Raw genomic sequence first — 12,353 nt, forward strand, 5'->3', positions numbered from 1 at the left:
AAAGTGAGTTCTTTAAAGGTACTAAGACTTGACTACTTCCCATCCGGGAAGTATGCCTGGAGGGAGTATGAGTTAGTGCCAAGGTATGTGTGTGTTTTCATGCTCTTTATCCAGCTTTAGGTAATAGTTGGAAAGCTCCCGGTCCCTGAACAACCAGCAGATGCCACTCAAAAGCGTAGTCTGCTGGGAAGATTGAATGAGGTAAAGCATACTGTCTCCAGTGTTGTTTGATTTCTATCAGTATGTTTTTATTCAAACAAAACTAAACTAACAGCTGCTGTGTACTTTTGTTTATGTGCTATATGTCAAATGTTACTGTCCCTAAGGTACTTATGTGAAAAGATTTAGCAGGCATTTTCTTAAATACCGATGCCTACCCAAATTTGGATTTTTCTTCCACTGAACAAAATGACAAGTATACGATTGCTATACTTAGAGCAATCTTTCACAGCTGCTTTAGTTTTTCAGTGATCCTATTAAACTGACGGCATATTGCCTGTGGGGTCTACAGTGTTATAATACTGCTCTAAGAGACATTGATTTGTATGATAGGATCAAACAGAATAGGGATGCATTGGGGGGAAGAATTTCATAGGTCATATTGTTTTTACCTGAGTAAAATTTAATTTAGACATTGTGACCTTTGCGGAACACCTTGTTATTTTAATTGCTGATATGTGGGTGAACATTGACATTGGGGCTTAGAAAGTAGGAAATCTTAGGTCTCCTCTGTTTTGAAAATGCATCCTGAGTCATGTCTTTTCTTAAACTGAACGAAGTAGCTGTGCATTAAATATGCTGGCACATCTTCTGCTCGAGCAAGTGGACCGAAATGGTGTGAATTGTTAATGCCTTGCTGCTTTGGTTCACGGCTTGTGATTGATCATTTGTAACTATATCTACTCCTTGTTCCATGAAATCAAGTATGGAGTAATGGGTTCATCAGATTTTGGGGTTAAATTGAGAGTGAAGAGGTACTGTGTGTGGAAATAAGAGTTGCCATGTTCAGGGCTGGCCTTGTAACAGCATGGAATCTAAAGGCGATATTCAAAACCACTTCACTCATCATACGCTTACTGATTCTGAATAGGGCCCATTTGCAGGGGACATTTGGTAGTTTTCCAATACGCTTTATGCCTCTTTCTACTTCCACCACCATGCACATCTTTTTTTCATACATCCCAGTAGCACATTGGTAGAACAGGTCAGCATACACAATTCATTTATTTAAATAACTTGATTTATACAAGTAGAAATAAGCTGGGAATTCTATTGTGCCTTGCCTTCCCCCTCAACAAAAATAATAGTGTGTGTGTCTTTGAAAATAAAAGTGTTTTGTGAATTCAGTTCCTTGGGCCGCTTAAATATTTGGTATTTAATAATAACGTAAAATAATTGAACTGATACATGTACAACTTTATGGCTACTTAAATACTGAAAATTAACATTATCTAATCTATTTTATGTGCTCATGGCCTATATCAATACATAGTAATTGAATATATATGGCCTGTCTTTTCAAACTAAAAAGCTCTGTACAAAAATGTAAGGTCTTATCTTAGAATTAGTTTTGGAAAATACAATACATGGAACTTAATAAATAAAACAAACAAAAACTAGAAGTAAAGACCTTTAGAAATGTCAGTATATAATTGTTTGCTGTAACAACTGATACTTTTTTTGCATTATTATTTTTTATTTTTATTACTATTGAGAAAAGCTTAATCCAAATGGTGTTAACTGAGGCACCACTTAACTGTTGACCCCATAGGAAAAGATGAAACAGAAAACTTCGTAAGACTTAGGAACAAAATCAAATATACAAAGCACTTATATGTATAAGTAACATCAAAAGCAAGCTAATTGTAAAATGTTTCCTTTTTTTTAAGATTTTATTTTTAAGTAATCCCTACACTGAAAGTGGGGCTTAAACTTACAATTCCAAGGTCAAGAGTCTCATGCTCCACCAGAGTCTCATGCTCCAGCCAGGCACCCCACAATGTTTCAAAATTCTACTGTTACATTATAAAGTAACAAGTAATATAAATCTTTAAAAAATGTAGCTGGATTCTTTTTCCTTTTTCTTGTTAATTTCTTTTTCTTTTTTTCTTAAGTCTGAAAGCAGGAATAATAATAATACTTGGCATACACAACCTAATTTAAACTGCCCTAGATATCATTTAATGTGGGTAAAGCTGTTTTGGTCTCCTTAGATGCAAATGCTTGATCAATATATTACATTCAAATATTTTATTTAGGATATATATATATGTTGTGAAAAATTCATATATATGAAAAATTTATATTTTTTAATGTGATAAACTAAAAAGGCTTAATAGTTTAAGCAATTAAAATGGAGAGTTCCCTTTTGATATTCATTTCTCAATGTTTATTTCACAAAAGTAGAATCCTCTATAATTAGCATTTTTACATAGTTTGTCTACTATCCCATCTCTTCTGAAAACTTTATGGGGAAGAAAACCTCTCTATACTGAGTCATGTTCTTTTACATGGAGAGCTTTGTTTTAAAAAGATCAAACAGTAATAATTAAGCTATTTGTTTTCACTGGTAATTATACTTCAGTTTTTAATAATAAACCTCTAGGATCATTGGAACATCATTAAAGTAAGGGCAAGATTTCTGGTTCAAAGACTGAGAATAAGAAATAAAAAGCAGAAGCTAGAAAGAAAGACAAACTCCAGGAGAAGACAGAAAGAACAAGGACTTGGCTAAAACATTACATAAATACTGAAGCAAGTTTAGCCCAATGAAACCTAGAAGTGATGATCATATCTTCATGAATAGAAAAGAGAGTCTATGTTTTAAAGACTTCAAAAGGGAATTTCTGACAGATATTAAAGTGTCTCTGAGCAGATTAGACTGCTTTGTGAATGTTCATATCACACAACTCAGCATTCACATATTTAATAAAAGATGACAGTGATCCAATTATAATAGTTCTCCAACTGCCACCAAAAAAAAATCTTCTTTTTTTAAAAAGACTTTTAAAAAGTTTTTAAAAATTCTTAATATTTTCTATAGATTTTCTATAGATCAATAGTAGAAATTTAAATCAGTGATTACTTTCTGGTTTTGTTCAACCTACAAGAACCGCCCAACTCTGATGCCTCGAGGTCACTGGAAGTCACTGAGGGACATCTATAAGGCACCTTGGAACCAAGGCAAAATCACAGGGTGCACAGTCTTAAGGGAAATCTGAAGACTTCCCCTGAGAGACATCTTTCCTACACAAAAGGGCTTTTAACTGGCTGCCTTTGTATAGTCCAAAGAAGCCCAGAGAGATTTAAGGGTTGATTCATAACCACCAGCATTTGGCATCCCTCTTCAGCAAAAGGTCTGAGTTTTGCACTTCATAAAATATGAGAAATAAAGGTAAATAGTACTGGGACCCAAGGATTGGAAAGGGGCAATGTAGTTAATTTTAAAGAAATCAGGGCTGCTTGGGTGGCTCAGTCAGTTAAACATCTGCCTTTGGTTCAGGTCATGATCCTGGAGTGCTGGGATTGAGCCCCATGTGGGGCTCCCTACTTAACAGACAGTCTGTTTCTCTTTTTCCCTCTCCCCTGTTTATGCGCTTGCTCTCTCTCTCTCTCAAATAAATACATAAAATATATTTTTAAAAATATAAAGAAGTTATTGTACCCATAAGTTTGATCTTAATTCCCTAAAAAGTTTTGGAAGAGATTTTAAGATGAATGGTTTGTGAACTCTTGGAAAAATAAACAGTAATCACTAGGACCCATATGGAGTAACTCATATAGTAAATAAACTCATATATAAAATAAATATTTAAGGAACAGAGAGGAAGGGTAAACAGGGAGACTCTTGGGGAAATTCCTTACATGGGGTTTGACATCTCTAACACCAGCATATCACTATTATTTATTCCAATGGGAAATAGATCCCAGTAGACTATAGCTACCATCTATTATCCTTAAGCAAGGACCTACTACTAAATCTGTATGTCTCTTCCCAGATAAATGCTTATATCTGCAACAAGGTAAGAGAACATATAATGTCTGCAAACCTCCTGTTTAGGTCTTCTATTTAGAATTCATGGGCAATGTAGAATTCATGGGCTCTTCTTTGATGTTTCTATTTAAAAATGATAGAGAAAGTTCTGATTTTGTGCTTGTGGAGAGGGTGGTTAGGTTATGGACATCAGGGAGGGTATGTGATATGGTGAGTGCTGTGAAGTGTGTAAGCCTGACGATTCACAGACCCGTACCCCTGGGGCAAATAATACATTATACGTTAACAAAAGTAATTAATAAAGAAAGAAAATTAAAAATAAAAATGAGTGCCTGGGTGGCTCAGTCTATTAAGCGTCTGCCTTTGGTGCAGGTCATAATCCCAGGGACCTGGGATCAAGTCCCATGTCGGGCTCCCTGCTCAGTGGGGAGTCTGCTTCTCCCTCTGCTCCTGCCCCCCAATTTGTGGGCTCTCTCTCTCTCAAATAAAATAAACTAAAAATCTTTCAAAAAATGGTAGAGAAATATGTCACTTAGCATCCAAAACAAGCCAAGAGAAAGTTATGAATGCATACTGCCTTGGATCCCAAATTTCTTTCCTGGAGAAAGTAATAAAAGGAATCAGAATGAAAACACACACACACACAGTTGTCCCTTATGGGTCTTGACTTATTCTTAGCTAAAAAAGCAATACCACTTACAAAGCCCAAATTATCTGGACCATTGCAGTTCCACATTTAGCAGAACAGAAGCAGTAGTGATAGCAATAAGAGAGCAGTACTAGGCATTTTTAGGGCATAAAGAGAGAGGGAAGCATTTGACTAGATACCTTCTCAGTGTCCTGAATTTACCACTCACATCAAAAGGCATCTACGGGGGGGCACCTGAGTAGCTCAGTCAATTGAGCATCTGAATCTTGATTTCAGCTCTGTTGGTAATCTAAGAGTCATAAGATCAAGCCCCATATGGGGCTCCACCCTTGGTGTGGACTCTGCTTGGGATTCTCTCTCTTCCCTCCAACTGTCTCTCCCCCCGCTTGTGCATGCATGCTCCCTCTTTCTCTAAAATAAATAAATAAATAAATAAATAAATAAATAAATAAAATCTGAAAAAAAGGGAGGGCATCTAATTACCATGTTTCCAGATAAGGGCAGCATCACAAATTTTTATACTATTTTATGATTTAGCCCTGAGTTAAACATGGGAATACAGACAAGACTACAAAATCTCTGTCCTCATGGAGCTTAGAATCTAGAGGACAGACAGATATTAAATAAATAATTCCCAGTGCAGTTTTGTGAATTATAATTGAAACAGTATATACAGGGTGCTATTAGTATAACAGAGATACCTGTCCTAGACAAGGGAGGAAAGGAGCATAGGAGCAAGGCAATGTCAGGAAAGCATTTCAGAAAAAGAAATATTTAAAATAAGACCTTTAAGATGAGTAGGCAATAGCTTGCAAGGTCGTTAGGGTGAGAGATAATCCAAGTAGGGAAAACATTATATGGTAACGTACCGGGGCTTTAAGAAGAATAAAGTGTTTGAGGAACAGAAATGAAAAAATAAGATGACTTGAGTGAAGAGATGAAGGAGCCACTAGTACGAAGTGAATAAGGAGAAACTGGGTAGGGGCCAAATCATAAAGGTCCTTTAGGCCATGATAAAGATTTAAGCATGGGTTCAGTATGAAAAGTTATGATAAGATAAAATCACTTACTTTTTTAAAGATTTTTTTAGGGGTGCCTGGGTGTCTCAGTGGGTTAAGCCTCTGCCTTCAGCTAAGGTCATGATGTCAGGGTCCTGGAATCGAGCCCCGCATCAGGCTCTCTGCTTGGCGAGGAACCTGCTTCCCTCTTTCTCTCTCTCTGCCTACTTGTGATCTCTCTCTGTGTGTCAAATAAATAAATAAAATATTTGACAGAGAGAGACACAGCGAGAGAAGAACACAAGCAGGGGGAGTAGAAGAGGGAGAAGCAGGCCCCCCATGGAGCAGGGACCCTGAAGCAGGGCTCAATCCCAGGACCCTGGGATCATGACCCAAGCTGAAGGCAGCCACTTAATGAATGAGCCAGCCAGGCACTCTTAAGATTTTATTTTTAAGTAATCACTATACCCAACATGGGGCTTGAACTTACAACTCTGAGATCAAGAGTCACATGCTCTACCAACTGAGTCAGACAGTCACTCCCTAAAATCATTCCTAAAGATAGTGTTACTAGAGTGATACAATCTAAATTGGAGATAGGTGAGTTTGTAGATTCATAGCTACATGAACAGTCATATCCATGGAAGATTACTATAAATCTGAGGCAGGAACTTTATTAACATTCTAGAGATCTCTGTCCCTAATCATGGCATAGTCAACATTTAAAAAAAAATATTTTTATCAATAATTTAGTGATAAAATTGGTATTCAGGCCACATTTATAAGGGAAAACAAAGATGGAAAAAAAAAACGTTAATCCCTGAGTGACAGATTAAGTATCTGAAAAATCTTGTAAGGCTAAACTACTACTACTACTAAAATAAAAATCTGGTAAATAGAAATTTCAGAGGAATCAATGTATGCCTATAAAATCAGCAGTACACATACAGGATAAGGAAGAAGTGGCTTAAAAGCAAATTGTGAACAAAACCTTAGGGGCTTTAGTTGTCTTTAAGATCAATTTAGGTCAATGATCTGATGTCTAATAGAAATAGTAATGCAACTGTAGATTATATAATGATCTGGGTGGGGGGGGAAAGATAGGGGATGTGAGACTGCTTTACTTGTCATTGATTGACTTGGGAAAATATATTCTGATAAATTATGAACATTTATGTTCTAAATTTCAGAAACCCAAATTAAAAATGGTTTCATCTACAGAAAGGTGGTAGATTTGTTGTAAAAAGAACACTTCATCTTCTTCAGTTAAGTTAGAGAAACAACTGGAAGAAAGTATTACACATCTAGGAAACAGATTTGCTAAAGAAATGGAGGAAAAAGTAAACTGGTCTCAAGTAGGCTTCCCACCATGGGACTTAAACTCATGACCCTGAGATCCAGGGTCACATGATCTACCTTTTGAGCCAGCGAGGTGTCCCTAAAATGGCTTTAAAATATGCTTCAATCTGGGGCACCTGGGTGGCTCAGTGGGTTAAAGCCTCTGCCTTTGGCTCAGGTCATGATCTCAGGGTCCTGGGATCGAGCCCCACATCGGGCTCTCTGCTGAGCAGGGAGCCTGTTCCCTCCTCTCTCTCTCTGCCTGCCTCTCTGCCTGCTTGTGATTTCTCTCTGTGTGTGTCAAATAAATAAAATCTTTAAAAAAATAAAATAAAATAAAATATGCTTCAATCTTATGACCAGAATAAAGCGGTATATGCATGAAAATAAATAAAAGAAGATAGGGTTATTTAGCTGGAAGAAGAAAGAGATCTCCTAGAATAAAGGTAACTATCTGATTTAAACACACATTTTTATTTTATTTAATTGAGAGAGAGACAGTGAGCGCAAGAGAGGGTTAGGGCAGACAGAATCTCAAGCAGAATCTCAAGCAGACTCCACTTAGGACATGCATCCCAACCCTGAGACTAGATCCCATGATCTTGAGATCATGACCCCAGCCTAAATCATGACTTCGATGCTTAACCACCTGAGTCAACCAGGTGCCCCAGAACATGCATTTTTAACAGATATGAAAAAGAGGAACTAAAATCCTGAAGGCCAGATATGAGGGTATCCAAGTGTAACTACTCTTAAAGATGTTATTATAAAAGGGGGAAATACTGTAATTGTTACAAAATCACAAACAGTAACTGAAACCCAGTGAAACCAACCAGAGAAATAAAGATCTTGGAGAGTAGAGTCAGAGCAATCCCCCAAAGGAGGAAGAATCCACAAATACTGTGAAGAGGTAACACTTACGTTACAGATAAATTAATAGAAAGAGCAATTGGAGAATCTCTTTTAAGGATGAGACAACTATCCAAAGAGTGCTCTTGAAATCTGAATAAACTGGAAAGGGGAATACTAGGAAGATTAATATCAAATACTCAAAAAAAGTATTTAGGGAACACCCCAAATTTCTGGGTCTAAGATTAAGAAAAGCCAAAGAGAAGATAAATTATATTACAGAAGATTCAGGCACAGCAATAATAGATCAAGAGTCAGATCAAAATTCGATGTTAGACTGTGGGAAAATACATCCTGGATAGGATTATTTAACTCAGGGAGGTGAAAATGGGTAGGACTGGTTTGAACAAAGGATGATATTGACAAACTTGGAGCTTATTGACTTCATATCTCTCACTATGAGACACGCTGCAAGAAAAATAACTACAGGAATATGATAGAAAAATACAAGAATGAAACAAATAGCAAAGGGAAAGTAAAAGAAAAGAAAGAAGTCCACTGAAGCAAGCAATACAGCCGGTGCCTGTTAGAAAAGGGAAACTTTCTGAAAGGAATTGGAATACAGTAAAGACAAATCCTAAATACTGTAGAAAGAGGGAACAGAAATTTTAAGACCAGAAGCATCCAAAAACTGAGCAAAGATCCTGTCTACAGGAAGAAATGACATTGTGCTAGTCCTCACTGAATACTAAGACCATGAGGCTCAGAAACATAAACAGCCACTTCGAATCAGAAATCCATGGAGCAAAGTTACTCTCTAATGGGAACTGATATGAAGATGAGGAGGAAGCTGTGTTCACAAAGTAGGGTTTTTTGGCTTAAATGATTCTGTAGACAGAGGCCATGACAGCAGCCGTGATGAGCCAGGTTTGAAATAATTGCTCCTGAGGCAAGATGGATGCTTTGCCACCAGAATTAGAATTAGGGTGCATGAGAAATTTGGTGTAGACTTAATTCAACTTCTCAGGTCCTAAGGGATGACACCCATGGCAGGAGCCCAGAAGATAGGTGCTGGAGGAATTCTAGTTCAAACTAGGCATCCAGAAGTCATCTGGCTGACACAGGGAAGAATAAAAATTAAGGACTTTCATTTCTTTGAATTTCAACTTGAGGAGTTGGAACTTTTATTGGATTTTAACTCACAGAGGTAAATTAGTTTATTTTGGAATTCACTTCTGTGTAAATGTAAAAACGGGATTTTCATTTCTTCAGAATTTTATTCTTTGACTTTAATTTCTTCACAAAAATTCCATAATGGACAAGAGTTAACATTCAAGTTCAGGGTATGTTTTTGGAATTTTGTGATTGAAATACGTTAATCCTGTCATTTGATCTCATTGCATTATAGAATCTCAGAAGAACGTGTCAAAAAATAGCTATTTTGGACAGTGCTACTATGTATAATTTGGGGTGAGGAATGGAATAGGAAATGAACGTTCAGTGTTCAAAGCATGGCCTTGGAACCAATTTAATTATTTTCTAAGTCATTTCAGAATCTTCTAGTGTACATTTCATATTACCCACCAGAATCTAGAAGGATCCACTCAGGAGCAGGGTTTGGTTACTGGAATAATAGGTCCTAAGAGACTTAAGGTCCTCGAGAGAGAGTGACTTCTCTGGTTCACCATAATGGAATAATTAAGCCAAAGAAGCTAAGAGAACAAAAAGTTAGGAAATATTAGGGGGAATGAGGGTGTTATTGAACAAATCTACCAAATGTGACACTAGCTACATGTGTGCTACCACTGTTACATGCTTCTGTAATACCATATATCTCAATAGGGGAAGGATGTCCATGCAATATAGAAGTTTGGTTGGAGAATATGTGCTTTTTCCTAGGCAAAGGAGGCCAACAGAGAAGGAGTAGAATTCTATTCTTTGCCAGGAAAGAAAAAAGATTTTATCTTGGCTGCAGCACTGGGGTTTCTTGCAGGACTCTGTGGGAGTTTTGCTTCCTCCTGTGCCTTCCTTAAAGGAAGCCCCACTGGCTCAACCCTCCAGTTGATTCCATCTGCATTGTCTCATCCTCTGCTGTTTTTGTGCAGCTTTACTATTCTCTGAAGCGGTACTCTAAGATACCTATCCAGGCTGTTTACAGTATCTCCTAAGTTAATAATTATTATCTAAGTTAGTATTCTGGTTTTAAAGGTGCATAGATTTTGAATGATTTTCCTCAACACTATTATTTTCATTGCCTTGTAATTTTGATGGGAGTGATTCTGTAGAACACATTTTTTGCATTATGTTCTAGCAGAAATGCTGTATTAGCATGTTGACTACATATAGGAATATGGTATCTTTACAGTGTGGATAGTTCTCTTTTACCTTAGAAAGAATAGATCTTTGTAGGAGCCATAACTAAAGAACTTTTCCACACACAACAATATAAATTTCTTTGTTAAAATCTTCTATGGTTTGGGAACCTAAAAACATAAACAATTTTCAAATCCCATGGGTTTTTAAGGGGTTCACTAGACTTGATAAAGTAAAAAGTTTAGTGTTAGGTCAATTGTGCTCATTTCTCACAGCACAGGAAGAAAACCTTCGAAGTATATATGATTCTAAAAAAGAAGCATTTTGTGTATCTTTTACTTTTTAGTCCTTGGTACAATTATACTTCTAATCTGTCTTTATAAATAAAAAGTCATTGCCATGATCTTAACATTAGACATGATTTTTGGATCTGACATAAAACAAGCAAACAACAAGAATCACACATCAAATGAGAGTATTAGTGATTATTTAAATTAAAAGGCAACTTTAACATAACACTTCACCTTTTCCAAGCTGAAGTTCAGAAGACCATCAAATATAAAAGTTTAGGGACTTCAATCATTTGATGCACAAATTATACTAACAAACAAAGAAAAAAGAAATGCAAAAATTTAATGTTAAGTGACTACGGTGCTACAGACTGGAAGTTCCTCCAACAGGATTAGCTTTTTGAGTATGTTAAGTCTAGTGAACTTGTTATGCTTCCACATGTTAGTAGTTGCATAGGCTAATTTCAGCTGGCATAAGCTTTTATAAGTATGCAAAAACACAGGGCAAGGCATGCATTAAAATGTGATAATAGCACACTTCTGGGACACGTGAAGCATGAGGCATGAATCTGAATGCCTCCGGCATCCATGAAGCATCACACCTCAGAGTCAGAGGTTTTATGTTTCGATAAGTAATTCTGTTATACTGCATTTGGGAGGGGAAAAAAATCAACTTTCTAAATATAAATCTTTCCCTTTAACCAGCGTTCCTTATAGTTTTAATTCTAACAGTATATTCATATATAATTTTTTAATTCCTGGTGAGCTGGAAATAATTCAAAGCTAGATAGGATCTTAAGAAAATGTGTTAGTTATTTATTTTGTTAATGCAAGTTTAAGAGTGATTATATAAGGGGCGCCTGGGTGGCTCAGTGGGTTAAGCTGCTGCCTTTGGCTCAGGTCATGATCTCAGGGTCCTGGGATCGAGTCCCACATGGGGCTCTCTGCTCAGCAGGGAGCCTGCTTCCCTCTCTCTCTCTGCCTTCCTCTCTGTCTACTGTGATCTCTCTCTGTCAAATAAATAAATAAAATCTTTAAAAAAAAAAGAGTGATTATATAATAATTTTTTTTCCGAAGATTTTATTTATTTATTTGACAGACAGATCACAAATGGGCAGAGAAGCAGGCAGAGAGAGAGGGGGGAAAGCAGGCTCCCTGCTTAGCAGAGAGCCTGATGTGGGGCTCGATCCCAGAACTCTGAGATCATGACCTGAGCTGAAAGCAGAGGCTTAACCCACTGAGCGACCCAGGTGCCCCAATTATATAATATTGTTGATCATAAAGATCATTTTAGCCAGTGTGATCAGGGGGACTGCAAGAAAGAAGAAATAAACTTCCATAATGATACCCTCTGTATCCTCCCCTTAAAAAAGACCATAAGGAAGTATTCCCTGTGTTACATCTGTCTTACAGGTATGTAACGAGCTAGTTAATTGGTATGTCTACAGAAGTTTTGAAATCTTCAGATAAAAACTCCTAATAAAATGAAAAATAATGATCATATCTAACACAAACAATTAAAAATGACTAAGAAACTATTTACTTTCTAAATACACAAACACACATATAATCCCTGGCAGAAAAAATTTAAGAGTTATAACAATAAGTATCAAAATATAATAGTAGACACTTGGAGTATTAAAATGATAAAGTCAGTAATGGTTTGCTTTAATACAGTATAAGCAAGGATATTAGAAACAAATGTAGGTACTCAGTATAGCCATATCCTAAAAAAAACTTAAATCTTTCTGGATCTAGCCTTGCAGTTTAAGTATGCCACTTCATATTTTGGCCCTTTTCAGGCATATGGAGTTAAGACTTAAAGGAAGTGATAGGATCATAATAGTAGTACATTTGGTAGTACTAATAGTAACACTACTAAAGTAATAGTAATTACAACTAAAGCAAAAAAAAGTAAATTT

General features: G+C 36.5%; 1 protein-coding gene across 1 annotated transcript in view; it reads right to left on the bottom strand.

The window, feature by feature from the left end:
• The window catches only part of DCDC1 (doublecortin domain containing 1), a 433,096-nt gene that overhangs the window by 348,425 nt on the left and 72,318 nt on the right, over window positions 1-12,353 (bottom strand).

Source organism: Lutra lutra, chromosome 10 (genome assembly GCF_902655055.1).
Source record: "Lutra lutra chromosome 10, mLutLut1.2, whole genome shotgun sequence".
In the NCBI taxonomy this organism is placed as follows: domain Eukaryota; kingdom Metazoa; phylum Chordata; class Mammalia; order Carnivora; family Mustelidae; genus Lutra; species Lutra lutra.